Genomic DNA, 20,022 nt, shown 5'->3' with positions numbered 1-20,022 from the left:
AGGGAATTGAGTTCAGGTATACTTCGCGACTCGCGGCCCTTTTTGCCTTCAAACTCCGCGAGTCGCGGAGTTTGTAAATACAGCTCACTCCATTTTGGAGTCTTTCTTGCCGACGGTTTATTTTATTTATATAATATATAAATAATTATAAGAATTATTTAAATATTATATTATATTTATGTACATAGTTGACTTGTAATTTTTAGTCCGTTGCGTCGAGCGTTGAGAGTTGACTCTGGTCCTGGTTCCAGATTTTCGAACGTCCTTGCGTACAATTTAATATCTTGTACTTTGCGTTTTGAATCTTGTACTTTTGTAATTTTGAGACGTTTCTTATCAATAATTGGAACCTCTTTGATTGTATTTTGTACTTTTGAGCTTTTTGGTCGTTTGCGTCTTCAATTCGTCGAATCTATCTTTTGTCTTCACCTTTTATTATTTAAACGAATATCACTTGTAAATAGAACAATTGCAACTAAAAGCTTGTCTTTCTTGAGGAATAATGCTATGAAATATATGTTCGTTTTTAGCATTATCAAATATTCCCACACTTGAGCGATGCTTGTCCTCAAGCAATATCGTCTTGAAATACTAGAATCACTTCTTTATTCTTCACACTTTGTACATTAGTGATTTCTATACGGCGGTATAAACAATGGTAGTAACGATATGGTTTATAGTCCCACATGACTATAAAAATTTAGATCCATTAAGGAAATTGGATCTTTATGAAAACATTTGATCTTTTGAAAATTAAATCGAGTTTTTACCCTAGATAAGTTTTCCGGAATAACCCTTTACCGGTGTTTGCAAAATATTTATGTGGGTTTGGTGGGTTTCAGATTTGAAAATTTTAGCTCAAAACTTGCGGTTTTGTGTCACCCACTTGCTAACCTTGTATTTGGAAAGCAACACGTCCAGTTTACTTGTCCCGTATATTACCTTTCGGTAAACTACCGTCCGGTTGTAAAGGAAAGCGTTGAACAAGCAACTGTTAAGGCAATGTCCCCTGACATGCTTTTAATTATGGTCTATAACGTGTCGGACGCAATTACTATCCTTGGTAGGAGCAATAGTAAAGCTCACCCTTATGATTTTTCGGTCTGGCACAAGGTCCTGTCTTTGACCACTATGCAACCACCGTTCTTACGGTTGACACCCGATTTAGTTCAGGTGACCTAATGAATTCCAGGTGAATTCCTAGGATTTTACGTTCAATGGTAATGAACGCATTGAAAATAGGGTTTTCAGAAAACAAATCGGTTTGTAATTTTGATCAAAATATTTTCTCGTTCAAGCTCGAGTTTAGATATCATTGAATTCCATGAGTTTGTAATTCTCAATCTTTAAGGTCAATCTCAAGGATTGAGTAATATCAGGCTTAAAAGCTGATTTTTGATCTTTTAAGGAGATTATCCTTTCTGGGGATCAGATTCATTAGTCTTATCCAGCTAATTTGCATGGTACCCCCCCATTTTACGAGATAAATCCTTCTCATGGTTAGGATAAATCTGAACACTTGGCGACCCTGTTTAATGCTGAGGTCCGTGGATTTCCTGCTGATTTTAGAGATGACTTTTCTAGATTTTTCGTCAACCTACAGCTGGTCTGGACGACAACTTCTTGACCTAAATCAAGAAGCGCGTGTCTTTTTCGGAAGACTTTACTTCCTTTTAATGATGGAATTGATTCATCGTGTAGATCCATCTTCCTTACAGTAAATCAGGTAAAACAGTTTAGTTTAGTCCAAAGCAAAAGTATTTTCAGTTATTTGTTACAGATATATGTGACATATGTTTAAGATAACTTGGTAAATTTTCCCACACTTGGCTTTTATTTTCCTTTTTATCGTCCTCTATTCCATTTTAAATGAATTTTAACATTTTAGTTTGTTTCTCAATTTATGTCCTTTCTGAGGTAACAATAATTTCGGTGTTAAAACCTAGTTTTATCGTTCATAAATATGTATAAACATGATTTTGAGTTCATTTAATTGAAACTTTTGAAAAATTTTACTAGAATTAGGTAGTCAGTATATAAGACTAGGGCTGTTCTTTATTATCAGAGAGCACTAGATTCTAATACAACTACTACTTTACTAGTATTTCTAATGGTAACCAAGTGTATAAAGTAAAAATTTTAAAATCCGAAAGAATTTTACCCCTTCCCACACTTAAGATCTTGCAATGCCCTCATTTGCAAGAAATCAGTAACAATTTAAATTATTGAGGGTGATTTGTGTGAAAATGATTAAATTTTACCAAAGTTTTCAAATATATTGGCGTTTGTTTGCTGAATGATAAATGGTGCACATCATTTGTTCATTCCGTCTTGTTGTTATTTCACATATATTTTGCATCTTGTCCTCAAAATTAGTTGCTTTTGCTGAACTTAATGCCAGTCTTTGAAAATGCGTTGTTTTACCCTATTGTGTACATAAGATAAACTGCAAACATATATACATATTTTTGAAGTTTGGTATATTACCCCACATTCAAAAATTATTAAAATCTAAGAATAAAAGTTAGAAAATTATAAAAACTAATACAATATTAACATAAGTATTAAACGTATCAACATTACAAATTACAAAATAAAAAAAAAACTAAGTAGACTAGGGATGATACTGATACCAATAGGGGTTCCATGCATAACCATAGGTGCTATAAAATGCTTCGGCAGGGTTATACGTAGGATACGGTGGTTGCATCTCTATAGACCAGGGAGGGAATATGAGTTTTGGAGTAGGAATATAGTTTCTACCTATATGTTGGCAATGAGCTATGATTTGGTTTTGATGAACTTGCCAATCTTCAAATGCTCTCTGTCTAGCATTTTCGTACTCCTGTGAAGCTATAAACCTTTGCATTTCTTGCATTTCATTTCCCCCTCCTACATTACCTTGCTGTTGGTTTCTCTCAACCTGTGGATGTCTACCATGGTATTGTATTGCGGCGTTATTTCGCCTCTTCAAAACTTTCGCACCATGGTATACATTTAAACCTATTGTATCGCGGGGTTCTGGTTCTTCTACTAATAATCCCCCCCGACTTATATCCACACCGAGATATTCAGCAATCAAAGTAATAAAAATACCACCTCCTATTATGCTATGCGGTCTCATCCCCCTAACCATAGCGGATAAATAATAACCCACACAATAAGGTATACTTACAGCGCTTTGTGGGTCTCGAATACACATATGGTAAAACAAATCCTGTTCATTTACCTTTTCCTTGTTCTTACCTCTTTGTGTAATCGAATTAGCTAAAAACCTATGAATCACTCTTAATTCAGCTCTATCTATATCCAAATAAGAGTAATTTCCCCCTTTGAATCGGTGATGGCTTGTCATTTGACTCCATACACCATGTGTATCAAAATTTTCATCTATTTTTCTACCATTTAGTATCAACCCTCTACAATCGGCAGATGCTAACTCCTCAGGCGTATATATACGTAAAGCCTGAGCCATGTCTAGTAAAGACATGTGGCGCATCGAACCTCCTAACAAAAATCTAATAAAAGATCGATCGGTTAAACTAGCTACCCGATCATTTAATTCTATACTACACAAAAATTCTTCACACCATACTTTATATACAGGTCTACGCATGGTGAATAAACGTACACAGTCATTAAAAGTAGAATTACCATACCTCTGTGCAAGTAATTCCCTAATTAGCCCGGCCAATTCTACAGCTTCTAATGGTCCCCATTCTATGACCCTAGGTACCTCAACAACTTTAGAATGAAGAGTATGCAAACCCCTTTGGTATTTTGGATAATCTATCCAAAGTCTGTCAAATCTCAGGTTCGGCTGCAAATCTTCCAAGTGCATATCAGAAAATGTCATGACTGGATGAGGTATATCTTGCTAAAATACTTGTGGTATATCTTGTTTAATATCTTGTGTAACGCAACGCTAATATAAAAAAAAAGATTTTTAGTTTACTTTTATTAAAATTCGTTTTTATAAAAATACGTTTTAAATATTCGAAAATATAATAAGAAAAACAAAAATATAAATATTTTTAGGAGTTTGATAAATATTTAAGTTTTATAAAGTTTCTTTAGTTTGTAAAAATATAAGTTTTATTTAATTTATTTTATAAATATATTTTATAAATATAAAAAACCGAAAAAAAAAAAAATTTATAAATCTATTTTTAAGAAATTTTTAAAATTATAAAGTAGTTCTATTTTTATTTAAGTTTTTAAATATAAGTTTTTATTATACAAATATTTTGATATAAACAGAAAATATAAAAACAGAAAATAAAAAATAAAAAAAAAAACGCGTCAAATTTTGAACTGTACCAGAGTTGAATTTTGGAACCCCGCGACTCGCGGGGTTTGCAGCTTCGAGTACCGCGACTCGCGGAGCCGTCTGACACAGCTGACCATAAGCCCTAATCTGCATTTAATACGGGGTATTTATTATTATTATTAACTTTAAAACCTAATTAGGTTATTTATATTAAATTAATTAATTTAGTTTTATTTATTATTTGTATTATTTAGTTTAATTAGTTTATTTAAAGTTTAAAATTAATAGTTTTAATAAATAAATAATATAAAAATAATATTTTTATAAAAATTGTATTTTTTTACAACTTTTTGTATATTTTTATATTTTGTCCCTTTTTAATTGTTTTAGCGTAATATTTGTATTTTTCGCTCATATTTAGTTTTAAACTTAGTTTTTGCCATAGTTATTTTTATTTCTAGATTTTTAGGCTTTGCCGTAGAATTCCTTAAGTGCTTTTTCTTTAGACTAAGATTTAGGTACTTTAGAATTTTGCGACGCCTTTTTAAGTTTTAGTTTCTTTTTAAGTTATTTCCATTTGGGATTTAGTTTTTCCTGTAAGCTTTCATATTTTTAGACGACTTTTTCCTATGTATCAATTATCATTCCAATTAGTAATCTCAATTTGCGATTATAATTTTAAGTTAGTTGTAGTAATAAGGTTAGGTTAGTCAAGTGTTTTTAAGTTTTATAAGTTTCTTTTATTTTTCCGTCACCTTTTATTTTTCAACCATTTTTCTTTTTCGACCTTTTTTCGACGAACTCTTTTTCTTTCTTATTTCTCGCTATTCTAGTTTTAGGACATAGATTTTTATTCTACTTCTTATCTAAATTTCTTAAAATTATGAAAATTTATTTTAAGTGGTTAAATTGATAGACATCAAAATTTTCTGGTTCGTAGTAATAGTTGGATTTGTACGTGGACCGGGTTATTGGAGCCAAACAGTCCTCAATTATATTGAGACCAAACGAATCCTGCCCCTCTGCTGCATCTTTTGGCTATTCGAAACGTGGGCAAAATCAGAAAAGTCTATTGATTGGATAACTTATTATAATTTTTCTTTCCTTTTTAAAACTAATAGGATATTCAGTGAATGCACCGAGCAAGACGTTCACCACCTTTTGTACGTTCACCACCTTTAACTAGATCAAGACATTTAGCAAATATTACCACCGTTGATTTTTCTTTAGAATCGTCATCCAGTCGACCAAGTACTCCAGTTCAAATTTCCGATAATCCATTTTTTGAACCCGACCTCACAATTGAGAATCCGGAGAATATTCAGGAACGATTCGTAGATCCTGAACCACTAAACTTTCCTCCGGAACCACCAATCATTCAAACAGAGATTGTTGAGGAACGAACCATTAAATCAGAATCCTCTAGTGATTCCGATTCAACAAATTCAATTATGGAGAATCTGGAACCTTTAAGTATGGAAGACCGAATGAGAGCTAAACGCACTGGCCAAGGTCACGCAATTACTCATCCAGACATTAATGCGCCAGATTATGAAATCAAAGGACAAATTCTACACATGGTGACTAATCAATGCCAATTTAGTGGTGCGCTGAAGGAAGATCCAAATGAACATTTACGTACCTTTAATAGGATCTGCACACTATTTAAAATCCGAGAAGTGGAGGATGAACAGATATATCTCATGTTATTTCCCTGGACTTTAAAGGGAGAAGCCAAAGATTGGTTGGAATCGTTACCTGAAGGGGCGATCGATACATGGGACGTTTTAGTTGAAAAATTTCTTAAACAATTCTTTCCGGCATCTAAAGCCGTAAGACTTCAAGCAGAAATTGTTACGTTCACACAGAAGCCGAATGAAACTCTATATGAGGTGTGGACAAGATTTGGAAAGTTATTAAGAGGATGTCAGCAACATGGTTTAGATACCTGTCAAATAGTACAAATATTCTACCAAGGATGCGACATCACTACAAGGAAAGACATAGATATAGCAGCTGGTGGTTCTATTATGAAAAAAACCGAAACTGATGCTTACAAAATTATTGATAACACTGCTTCCCACTCACATGAGTGGCACCAAGAAAAAGATATCATTAGATCATCTAAAGCAGCTAGAGCCGATTCTAGCCATGACTTAGATTCCATTTCCGCAAAGATAGATGCTGTCGAGAGACGAATGGAAAAGATGACTAAAGATATTCACTCAATACGAATTAGTTGTGAGCAGTGTGGAGGACCACATTTGACAAAAGATTGTCTCAGTATTGAATTAACAATGGAACAAAGAGAGAATATTTCATACATAAACCAAAGGCCTGGAAATAATTATCAGAATAATTATCAACCGCCAAGACCAATTTACAATCAAAACCAGAATTGTAACCGAAATATTCCATACAACAACCAACAAGGTCCTAGCAATCAACAAGTATCCAATAATAATTACAATCAGCAAAGACCTAATTTTCAAAACAAACCACCACAACAAACCGATGATAAAAAGCCGAATTTAGAAGATATGATGACGAAGCTAGTTGAAACTCAAACGCAGTTTTTCACATCTCAGAAACAAACCAATGAACAAAATGCTCAAGCATTTAGAAATCAACAAGCTTCTATTCAAAATCTAGAACAAGAAGTAAGTAACCTAGCAAGGTTAATAGGTGAAAGAAAACCGGGAAGTCTACCTAGTGATACAAATGCTAACCCCCGGAATGAAACAGCTAAAGTCATTACCACAAGAAGTGGTACAACACTTAAACCACCTGAATTGCCTGTAACTTCTGATGAAGCTATTCTTACTCCACAAGAACCACAACCTGATCAAGATAAGGAAAAAGAACCGGTAGTTGAAAAGGTTAATGAAGATAACACAGTTAAGGCTAAACCTTATGTTAAGCCATACCAACCACCACTTCCTTACCCGAGTAAAATGAAGAAAGAGAAACTTGAAGCCGAGCAATCCAAATTCTTGGATATGTTTAAACAGATAAATGTAAATCTTCCTTTCATTGATGTGATTTCAGGAATGCCTAGATATGCTAAATTCTTGAAAGATCTAATCTCAAATAGAAAGAAAATGGAAGATCTCTCGGCTGTTACCATGAATGCTAATTGTTCAGCAGTGCTGTTGAATAAGATACCAGAAAAACTATCTGATCCAGGAAGTTTCACAATTCCATGTTTTCTGGGTAGTCTTAGTTCAATAGAAGCATTGGCAGATTTAGGTGCTAGTATAATTCTAATGCCGTATTCACTATACGCTAAACTAGACCTTGGAGAATTGAAACCAACCAGAATAAGCATACAACTAGCCGATAGATCATTAAAATATCCTAGAGGGATAATGGAGAACATGCTAGTTAAAGTTGGTACTTTTGTATTTCCAGTAGATTTTGTTGTTCTGGACATGGAAGAAGATTCTCAAGTTCCTCTCATATTAGGAAGACCATTCTTAAACACGGCTAAAGCAATGATAGACGTGTTCGGTAAGAAATTGACCCTAAGTATAGAGGATAAGAGTGTTACCTTTTCAGTTGATAGAGCAATGCAACAACCACAATCTGCAGATGATACATGTTATTATATTCAAACTATAGATGCACATGCAGAATTGTTAGAAGAATTTCCAGAATTACAAGGAACAGGAGAATGTTCTTTAGGAGAAGGTAATGAACCAATTGATGAAGCTGAAATGTTAGCTACACTTATAGCTAATGGATATGAACCAACAACAGAAGAAATTCAAATGCTAAAAGAAGAAGACAGATATCGATACAAATCATCGATAGAAGAACCTCTGAAATTAGAGTTAAATCCACTTCCAAACCATTTGGAATACGCTTATTTACATGGTGAATCTGAATTACCTGTAATAATATCGTCTTCTCTTACTGAAAATGAGAAATCACAACTCATTTCTGTGTTGAAAGCTCATAAACCAGCCATTGCATGGAAGATTCATGATAATAAAGGAATAAGTCCTTCGTATTGCACACATAAAATTCTTATGGAAGAAGGTCATAAAACGTATGTGCAACGCCAACGAAGACTAAATCCTAATATGCAAGATGTAGTTAAGAAAGAGATTATTAAACTGCTAGATGCATGTCTAATTTATCCAATCTCTGATAGTCCATGGGTAAGCCCAGTTCAATGCGTGCCTAAGAAGGGTGGCATGACTGTCATTACAAATGAGAAAAATGAGCTTATTCCTACTAGGACTGTAACAGGATGGCGTGTATGTATTGATTATAGAAAATTAAATGACTCCACCAGAAAAGATCACTTTCCCTTACCTTTCATTGATCAAATGTTAGAAAGATTAGCCGGAAATAGTTACTATTGTTTTCTAGATGGATTTTCCGGATATTTTCAAATTCCAATAGCACCCGAGGACCAAGAGAAAACCACATTCACATGCCCTTATGGTACTTTTGCTTACAAACGCATGCCATTTGGACTTTGCAACGCCCCTGCAACCTTTCAAAGGTGTATGATGGCAATTTTTCACGACATGATAGAAGAATGCATGGAAGTTTTCATGGATGACTTTTCGGTCTTCGGTGATACATTTGAAACATGTCTAGCTAATCTTGAACGAATGCTTTTAGATGCGAACAATCAAATCTAGTACTTAATTGGGAGAAATGCCATTTCATGGTTAAAGAAGGCATCGTTCTTGGACATAAAATTTCAAAAGAAGGAATTGAAGTGGATAGAGCTAAAGTAGATGTAATTACTAAACTTCCACATCCCACCAATGTTAGAGGAGTTAGGAGTTTTCTAGGGCATGCCGGTTTTTACCGACGTTTCATAAAAGATTTTTCTAAAATTGCCACTCCTATGAATAAACTCCTAGAAAAGGATGCTCCATTCATCTTTTCAGATGAGTGTATCAAATCTTTTAATATTCTTAAAGAGAAACTCACTAATGCGCCGATCATGATAACACCAAATTGGAATCTACCATTTGAACTAATGTGCGATGCAAGTGATTTTGCAATGGGAGCCGTTTTAGGACAAAGGATTGAAAAACGATTTCAACCTATATATTATGCTAGTAAGACGTTACAAGGAGCACAAACGAACTATACAACTACTGAAAAAGAACTCCTTGCTATTGTCTTTGCTTTTGACAAATTTCGATCATATCTCGTTCTAGCAAAAACGGTGGTCTATACCGACCATTCTGCTCTTAGATACCTATTTTCGAAACAAGATGCTAAACCAAGATTAATCCGTTGGATCTTACTCTTACAAGAGTTTGATATTGAAATCCGAGATAAAAGAGGAGCAGAAAATCTCGCCGCTGATCATCTTTCTCATCTTGAAAATCCCGAATTAGAAGTTCTAAATGAATCGGCCATACAAGACAACTTTCCTGATGAATATCTATTGAAGATAGATTATAATGAAATCCCATGGTTTGCAGACTATGCAAACTACTTAGTTTGTGGATTCCTTGAAAAAGGATTATCGTACCAAAAACGAAAGAAATTCTTCAGTGATATAAAACACTATTTTTGGGAAGATCCACATCTGTTTAAAAGTTGTCCCGATGGAATAATACGCCGATGTGTATTTGGAGATGAAGCTAGTAAAATATTAAACCATTGTCACACAGGACCAACAGGAGGGCATTATGGGCCTCAACTAACAGCAAGAAAAGTTTATGATGCTGGATTCTATTGGCCTACAATTTACAAAGACGCACACCTTCTTTGCAAATCCTGTGATGCTTGTCAAAGGGCCGGAAAAATAAGTCAACGTGATGAAATGCCACAAAATGTCATCCAAGTATGTGAAGTATTTGACATTTGGGGTATTGACTTTATGGGTCCATTTCCAAAATCTCATAATAATCTATATATACTCGTAGCCATTGATTATGTATCTAAATGGGCAGAAGCACAAGCTCTCCCAACTAACAATGCACGAGTTGTAGTCAACTTTTTAAAACGTCTTTTTGCAAGGTTTGGAACACCGAAAGCTTTAATAAGTGATCGGGGTACTCATTTCTGTAATAATCAACTTGAGAAAGTTCTTAAAAGATATGGAGTAACTCATAAAATCTCCACCGCATATCATCCACAAACAAGTGGACAAGTTGAAAATACCAACCGAGCTTTAAAACGTATTCTAGAGAAAACCGTAGGATCAAATCCGAAGGAATGGTCCATTAAATTGGAGGATGCACTCTGGGCTTTTAGAACAGCCTACAAAACTCCAATTGGAACCACACCTTTTAGACTTGTTTATGGAAAAGCATCTCATCTTCCAGTAGAAATTGAACACAAAGCATTTTGGGCTTTGAAGACATGTAATCTTGATTTACATGAAGCCGGACGTCTACGATTAAGTCAACTAAATGAATTAGAAGAATTAAGACATGAAGCATACGAAAATTCGTTAATCTATAAAGAGAGAACGAAGAAATGACATGATAAAAGAATCAGAAGTTCAAAAGAATTTAAAGAAGGAGACAGAGTTCTTCTTTTCAATTCACGATTCAAGCTATTTTCTGGAAAATTGAAATCAAGATGGTCTGGACCATTCATAGTCAAAAGAGTTTTCCCATACGGAACAGTAGAATTGATAAATTCAAATGGGATTGAATTTAAAGTTAATGGTCACAGAGTTAAACACTACATAGATAGTCCGATGGAAGTCGACAATGAAGTTAATCACAATTTCGACACCACAGCTAACTAAGTGTGGGGAGAATCAAGTCTTTAAAGGATAATATGTATTTCTGTTAGAGTTAGATTGTCTGTTTTCATGTAGTTCTCGAAAATGGAACCCGAATGGTCTTTCCCTAGCAGACCCTAAAGAACTAGTCTTCTCCCCCCATTCTGAATTTTTATTTTTTTTAGGAAATGAAGACTGCCTGTGAACTAAACCATGGTCTAATGCTACACGCTTTGATCACTAAACGTAATAATGACACACTTCCGAGTGAAATAGTATCAGTAATCAGAGAAAGAATGGACGGAGTTAGAAAAGAATCCAGATGCGAAGATAATAAGTTACAATTTGGTAAAGGAAAATCAAAATCCGCAGCAAAAAGAAGAGCACGACACCTAGAAAGATGTCACAAATGCGGAAAATGGTCACATGGAGGTAAATGTTCAAATAATCAAACCTATTCAAATACCGAATTTGTTACTTTATGCAGAGACGGACCGTTCATATGTTTAGAAGAAAGGACACTGAATGCTTGAGGTTACGCCTATGTAGCTATGGAAAACTAATTAAACCGACTATCTTATGAATGGGATAGATCATATAACTAAGAATACTATCTCACAGGTAAGTCTGTACAGTCTTTATTTTTATTTTTATTTTTAACCTTTTGATAATAAACGCTAATTTGTTCGCTATAAAGTATTAAATTGGTATTGAATAAAATTAGGTTTGGCGACCGAAATTATTGATATCATTCAAAAATTTATTACATCACTGCGAAATTTAACGTTTATTCTTAAGGTATAAATATCTTTAATCAATCAACTCAAAATATTTCAAAAATTTGTCATGAGTTAAATTAGGTCTTGGAACCGAAATTACTTTACCGAAAAAAGGGGCGCATATTTTTGATAATATTTGATTGATTAAAGTGGGATAAAAAGCGAAAAAAGATTTTTAATTTTATTTTTACCATGTTTTTAAAATTAATATTTAAATCTTAAATTAATATTGTAAACTTTGTAAAAACAATATATTTAAAATTGTAAATATTTAAAAAATTAATATAAGTTTGGTGTGAATTTATAATATGAATTTTTAAATTAAGTTTGGTGTGAATTTTTAATTTTTAAAATATGAATTTTTAATTTTATGCATTTCAAATTTTAAAGTTTGGTGTGAATTTTTAATATTAATTTTGAATTTTATATTTAAATTGTGTGAATTTAAAAATAAAAATTTACTTTATCTCATTAAGTTAAAAATATGATTTTTAAAATTCGTCGTAAGTTGAAGACTAGGTCGTTGAACCGAAATTTCTTTACCCGAGGGAGGGACGAGAACTTTTATTATCATTATTTTTTTAAACTTATTGAATTAAAGTATGCCAAAAACATTAAAAAACCCAAAAATCTTAGCTTTTAAAACAATCGCTACAAAAAGACAAATTTTAAAATTTTGTCGAAGGACGGACTAGGACATCGATCCGAAACGACTTCGTCCTAAATAACAAGGGAAACAAAATTTTAAAATTAATTACTTAATTGTTTTAATTAGTATAAGATGTTAAAAAAAAAATAACAAACTCCGCGACTCGCGGAGTTTGAAGGTTTAAACCCCGCGACTCGCGGGAGGACCAAAATACAGAAAAAAAAATATAAACGCAGAACTGATCAGTCCACACCACAAAAACAGAAAACACTGCGAAAATACTCCGAAAACACGCAAAAACACCCCCAAAATCACAATTTTTAACCGTTAATCATCAAATCTTTTACTAAAATCATGTTGAGAAGGATGCTATCAAGGAATTACTCAAGAAAAACGGTAAATTTCTGCACCTAAACACCATTTAATCCGAAAATTAGTGTTCTTGAGCAATTTTTTCCCCAATTTGATTTTGATGCTTTTTAGTGTAATTATGCTTAAATTGTTTATGTATTATGCTTGTATAACCTAGATTGATGCTATTTAACATGATTAGAAGCCTTAAACTTCAAATTTTGAGTAATCTAGGGTTTGTGTTCTTGAGCAAATTTGGGGCTTTTTGATATAAATAGGTTATGACCGATTTTTGTCATGAATTGTTGTTAAATTAAGTAGTGTAACATGTTTAGGTAGGTAAATGATCCAAACTTTGAGCCTAAACATGATTTTGAGAATTAAAGTGGACTTTTTCAAGTCTAAAATTCATGAACTTGATTTTTGAGAGATAATGCCATTTGAAACTTGTTTAATTGCTAGTAATGATTATTTTGACATGTTATTTGAGTTGAATGCTTATGAACTTGGCGAACATTTTCGTATATGCTTATTTGAAAAAGTGTAGATTTGATAAAAATGTGAAAATGAGCTTAAGTTTGATATAAATTGATCATGTCATTGTAATTATTTTGATTGATGATTTTGCTGACACTAATGCATATTTGGATGCACAAAAATTGTGTTTGATGTGTTTTACAGACTGAAAGGGGTGAATCTTCATCCCAAGCTCGCAATGATCCTGCTGAGAATGCGGAACAACAAGAGGTGGATAGCTACTACAAGCAAGATATACCTCATCCAGTCATGACATTTTCTGATATGCACTTGGAAGATTTGCACCCGAACCTGAGATTTGACAGACTTTGGATAGATTATCCAAAATACCAAAGGGGTTTGCATACTCTTCATTCTAAAGTTGTTGAGGTACCTAGGGTCATAGAATGGGGACCATTAGAAGCTGTAGAATTGGCCGGGCCAATTAGGGAATTACTTGCACAGAGGTATGGTAATTCTACTTTTAATGACTGGGTACGTTTATTCACCATGCGTAGACCTGTATATAAAGTATGGTGTGAAGAATTATTGTGTAGTATAGAATTAAATGATCGGGTAGCTAGTTTAACCGATCGATCTTTTATTAGATTTTTGTTAGGAGGTTCGATGCGCCACATGTCTTTACTAGACATGGCTCAGGCTTTACGTATATATAAGCCTGAGGAGTTAGCATCTGCCGATTGTAGAGGGTTGATACTAAATGGTAGAAAGATAGATGAAAATTTTGATACACATGGTGTATGGAGTCAAATGACAAGCCATCACCGATTCAAAGGGAGAAATTACTCTTATTAGGATATAGATAGAGTTGAATTAAGAGTGATTCATAGGTTTTTAGCTAATTCGATTACACAAAGAGGTAAGAACAAGGAAAAGGTAAATGAACAGGATTTGTTTTATCATATGTGTATTCGAGACTCACAAAGCGCTGTAAGTATACCTTATTGTGTGGGTTATTATTTATCAGCTATGGTTAGGGGGATGAGACCGCATAGCATAATAGGAGGTGGTATTTTTATTACTTTGATTGCTGAATATCTCGGTGTGGATATAAGTCGGGGGGATTATTAGTCAAAGAACCAGAACCCCGCGATACAATAGGTTTAAATGTATACCATGGTGCGAAAGTTTTGAAGAGGCGAAATAACGCCGCAGTACAATACCATGGTAGACATCCACAGGTTGAGAGAAACCAACAGCAAGGTAATGTAGGAGGGGGGAAATGAAATGCAAGAAATGCAAAGGTTTATAGCTTCACAGGAGTACGAAAATGCTAGACAGAGAGCATTTGAAGATTGGCAAGTTCATCAAAACCAAATCATAGCTCATTGCCAACATATAGGTAGAAACTATATTCCTACTCCAAAACCCATATTCCCTCCCTGGTCTATAGAGATGCAACCACCGTATCCTACGTATAACCCTGCCGAAGCATTTTATAGCACCTATGGTTATGCATGGAACCCCTATTGGTATCAGTATCATCCCTAGTCTACTTAGTTTTATTTATTTTGTAATTTGTAATGTTGATACGTTTAATACTTATGTTAATATTGTAATAGTTTTTATAATTTTCTAACTTTTATTCTTAGATTTTAATAATTTTTGAATGTGGGTATATATGTTTGCAGTTTATCTTATGTACACAACAGGGTAAAACAACGCATTTTCAAAGACTGGCATTAAGTTCAGCAAAAGCAACTAATTTTGACGACAAGATGCAAAATATATGTGAAATAACAACAAGACGGAATGAACAAATAATGTGCACCATTTATCATTCAGCAAACAAACGCCAATATATTTGGAAACTTTGGTAAAATTTAATCATTTTCACACAAATCACCCTCAATAATTTAAATTGTTACTGATTTCTTGCAAATGAGGGCATTGCAAGATCTTAAGTGTGGGAAGGGGTTAAATTCTTTCGGATTTTAAAATTTTTATCTTAAACACTTGGTTACCATTAGAAATACTAGTAAAGTAGTAGTTGTATTAGAATCTAGTGCTCTCTGATAATAAAGAACAGCCCTAGTCTTATATACTGACTACCCAATTCTAGTAAAATTTTTCAAAATTTTCAATTAAATGAACTCAAAATCATGTTTATACATATTTATGAACGATAAAACTAGGTTTTAACACCGAAATTATTGTTACCTCAGAAAGGACATAAATTGAGAAACAAACCAAAATGTTAAAATTCATTTAAAATGGAATAGAGGAAAATAAAAAGGAAAATAAAAGCCAAGTGTGGGAAAATTCTCCAAGTTATTCAAAACATATATCACATATTTTTGTACAAATAACTGAAAATACTTTTGCTTTGGACTAAACTAAAAAGTTTTACCTGATTTACTGTAAGAAAGATGGATCTACACGATGAATCAATTCCATCATTAAAAGGAAGTAAAGTCTTCCGAAAAAGACACACGCTTCTTGATTTAAGTCAGGAAGTTGTCGTCCAGACCAGCTGTAGGTTGACGAAAAATCTAGAAAAGTCATCACTAAAATCAGCAGGAAATCCACGGACCTCAGCATTAAACAGGGTGGCCAAGTGGTCAGATTTATCCTAACCATGAGAAGGATTTATCTCGTAAAATGGGGGGCACCATGCAAATTAGCTGGATAAGACTAATGAATCAGATCCCTAGAAAGGATAATCTCCTTAAAAGATCAAAAATCAGCTTTTAAGCCTGATATTACTCAATCCTTGAGATTGACCTTAAAGATTGAGAATTACAAACTCATGGAATTCAATGATATCTAAACTCGAGCTTGAACGAGAAAATATTTTGATCAAAATTACAAACCGATTTGTTTTCTGAAAATCCTATTTTCAATGCGTTCATTACCATTGAACGTAAAATTCTAGGAATTCACCTGGAATTCATTAGGTCACCTGAACCAAATCGGGTGTCAACCGTAAGAACGGTGGTTGCATAGTGGTCAAAGACAGGACCTTGTGCCAGACCGAAAAATTATAAGGGTGAGCATTACTATTGCTCCTACCAAGGATAGTAATTGCGTCCGACACGTTATAGACCATAATTAAAAGCATGTCAGGGGACATTGCCTTAACAGTTGCTTGTTCAACGCTTTCCTTTACAACCGGACGGTAGTTTACCGAAAGGTAATATACGGGACAAGTAAACTGGATGTGTTGCTTTCCAAATACAAGGTTAGCAAGTGGGTGACACAAAACCATAAGTTTTGAGCTAAAATTTTCAAATCTGAAACCCACCAAACCCACAAAAATATTTTGCAAACACCGGTGAAGGGTTATTCCAGAAAACTTATCTAGGGTAAAAACTAGATTTAATTTTCAAAAGATCAAATGTTTTCATAAAGATCCAATTTCCTTAATGGATCTAAATTTTATAGTCATGTGGGACTGTAAACCATATCGTTACTACCATTGTTTATACCGCCGTATAGAAATCACTGATGTACAAAGTGTGAAGAATAAAGAAGTGATTCTAGTATTTCAAGACGATATTGCTTGAGGACAAGCAACGCTTAAGTGTGGAAATATTTGATAATGCTAAAAACGAACATATATTTCATAGCATTATTCCTCAAGAAAGACAAGCTTTTAGTTGCAATTGTTCTATTTACAAGTGATATTCGTTTAAATAATAAAAGGTGAAGACAAAAGACAGATTCGACGAATTGAAGACACAAATGACCAAAAAGCTCAAAAGTACAAAAGACAATCAAAGAGGTTCCAATTATTGATAAGAAACGTCTCGAAATTACAAGAGTACAAGATTCAAAACACAAAGTACAAGATATTAAATTGTACGCAAGGACGTTCGAAAATCCGGAACCGGGACCAGAGTCAACTCTCAACGCTCGACGCAACGGACTAAAAATTACAAGTCAACTATGCACATAAATATAATATAATATTTAAATAATTCTTATAATTATTTATATATTATATAAATAAAATAAATCGTCGGCAAGAAAGACTCCAAAATGGAGTGAGCTGTATTTACAAACTCCGCGACTCGCAGAGTTTGAAGGCAAAAAGGGCCGCGAGTCGCGGAGTATACCTGAACTCAATTCCCTATAAAGCCAACCGAATTCTGATCATTTTTCATAACATATATCCATCCTCTCTATATCTATACGTAAATATTTATATTTATATTTTAAGTTTAATTTTAATTTTAATTTTAATCCTAATAATAAGGGTATGTTAGCGAATATTGTAAGGGTGTAAGTCGAAATTCTGTCCGTGTAACGCTACGCTATTTTTAATCATTGTAAGTTATGTTCAACCTTTTTAATTTAATGTCTTGTAGCTAAGTTATTATTATGCTTATTTAATCCGAAGTAATCATGATGTTGGGCTAATTACTAAAATTGGGTAATTGGGCTTTGTACCATAATTGGGGTTTGGACAAAAGAACGACACTTGTGGAAATTAGACTATGGGCTATTAATGGGCTTTATATTTGTTTAACTAAATGATAGTTTGTTAATGTTAATATAAAGATTTACAATTGGGCGCCCCTATAAATTACCATATACACTCAATCGGACACGATGGGCGGGGTATTTATATGTACGAATAATCGTTCATTTAACCGGACACGGGAATTGATTAATAGCCACTAGGATAATTAAAACAGGGGTGAAATTATGTACAAGGACACTTGGTATAATTGATAACAAAATATTAAAACCTTGGGTTACACTCAGTCGACATCCTGGTGTAATTATTAAACAAAGTATTAAAATCTTGTTACAGTTTAAGTCCCCAATTAGTTGGAATATTTAACTTCGGGTATAAGAATAATTTGACGAGGACACTCGCACTTTATATTTATGACTGATGGACTGTTATGGACAAAAACCAGACGGACATATTAAATAATCCAGGACAAAGGACAATTAACCCATGGGCATAAAACTAAAATTAACACGTCAAACATCATGATTACGGAAGTTTAAATAAGCATAATTCTTTTATTTCATATTTAATTTCCTTTATTTTATATTTAATTGCACTTCTAATTATCGCATTTTTATTGTTATTGTATTTAATTGCACTTTTAATTATCGTACTTTTTAATTATCGCAAGTTTATTTTATCACACTTTTATTATTCGCAATTTCATTATCGTTATTTACTTTACGCTTTAATTTAAGTCTTGTATTTATTTTTAATATTTTACATTTGGTTTTAACTGCGACTAAAGTTTTAAAATCGACAAACCGGTCATTAAATGGTAAAAACCCCCCTTTATAATAATAATATTACTTATATATATATATTTGTATTTTTATAAAAGTAAACTAATATAGCGTTAAGCTTTGTTTAAAGATTTTCCCTGTGGAACGAACCGGACTTACTAAAAACTACACTACTGTACGATTAGGTACACTGCCTATAAGTGTTGTAGCAAGGTTTAAGTATATCCATTCTCTAAATAAATAAATATCTTGTGTAAAATTGTATCATATTTAATAGTATTTCTTGTAAAATTTAATAGCTATTTTATATACACCTCACGACACATCAGGGACGGAATTTAATCAGAAAAGAAATGAGGTGATAGAGGAATGGTTAAAGGTGTTATAGGGTTAGCGGATGTCGCGGGTTCAAACCCGGACTTGGGCATTTTTTTAAAAGGCTACTCCTTTGAGGTAGTTTACTTATTTATCATTATCATTATTATTATTATTATTATTATTATTATTATTATTATTATTATTATTATTATTATTATTATTATTATTATTATTATTATTATTATTATTATTGTTATTATTATTATTATTGTTATTGAAATGATTTTTATATAAAAACATTATTAGTTTTAATATTATTATTATTAATTTACAGTATTATTAAAAACTATCATTAATATTTTAATTATCATTATTATTTTAATTATCATTTTAATTATTATTTTTATAACAAATAAATATATTATACTTATATTACACATAATTATATACTAAACATTTTAACATTATTTTTACAAATATTACAAATAACAAATTATTGATAAAATACTAGTATATATATTAAGATATCTACATGTATAAATATTAATCATTTTAAATGTATACAAATTAAATACATATAACATATAAACTAAGATATAATATATATAAATTTGTACGATTACAAATATATGTGTTAATATACATTAATGATATAGGTTCGTGAATCCGAGGCCAACTCTATACTTGTTCAATGTCGTCATATGTATTTTTACTACAAAATACAGTATCGTGAGTTTCATTTGCTCCCTTTTTAAATGCTTTTGCAATATATATTTTTGGGACTGAGAATACATGCGCTATTTTATAACTGTTTTACGAAATAGACATAAGTAATTGAAACTACATTATATGGTTGAATGGATCGAAGCCAAATATTCCCCTTTTTAGCTTGGTAGCCTAAGAATTTGGGAACCGACCCCCAAATTGACGCGAATCCTAAAGATAGATCTATCGGGCCCAACAAGCCCCATTCTGGAATTTGGAATGCTTTAGTACTTCAAAATTATCATGTCCGATGGGTGTCCCGGAATGATGGGGATATTCTATATGCATCTTGTTAATGTCGGTTACCAGGTGTTCAATCCATATGAATGATATTTTTGTCTCTATGCATGGGACGTATATTTATGAGAAATGAAAATGAAAAATCTTGTGGTCTATTAAAATAATAGAAATGAATGTTTATGATAAACTAATGAAC

At 32.8% G+C, this 20,022-nt stretch overlaps 1 pseudogene; it reads left to right on the top strand.

The window, feature by feature from the left end:
- LOC139889564 (uncharacterized) overlaps positions 1-20,022 on the top strand; it is a 141,016-nt pseudogene that overhangs the window by 116,221 nt on the left and 4,773 nt on the right.

The sequence above is a fragment of the Rutidosis leptorrhynchoides genome, chromosome 2, assembly GCF_046630445.1.
Source record: "Rutidosis leptorrhynchoides isolate AG116_Rl617_1_P2 chromosome 2, CSIRO_AGI_Rlap_v1, whole genome shotgun sequence".
Classification (NCBI taxonomy): domain Eukaryota; kingdom Viridiplantae; phylum Streptophyta; class Magnoliopsida; order Asterales; family Asteraceae; genus Rutidosis; species Rutidosis leptorrhynchoides.
The sequence above is the reverse complement of the archived record's forward strand: the minus strand, read 5'-3'. Positions and strand labels throughout refer to the sequence as shown.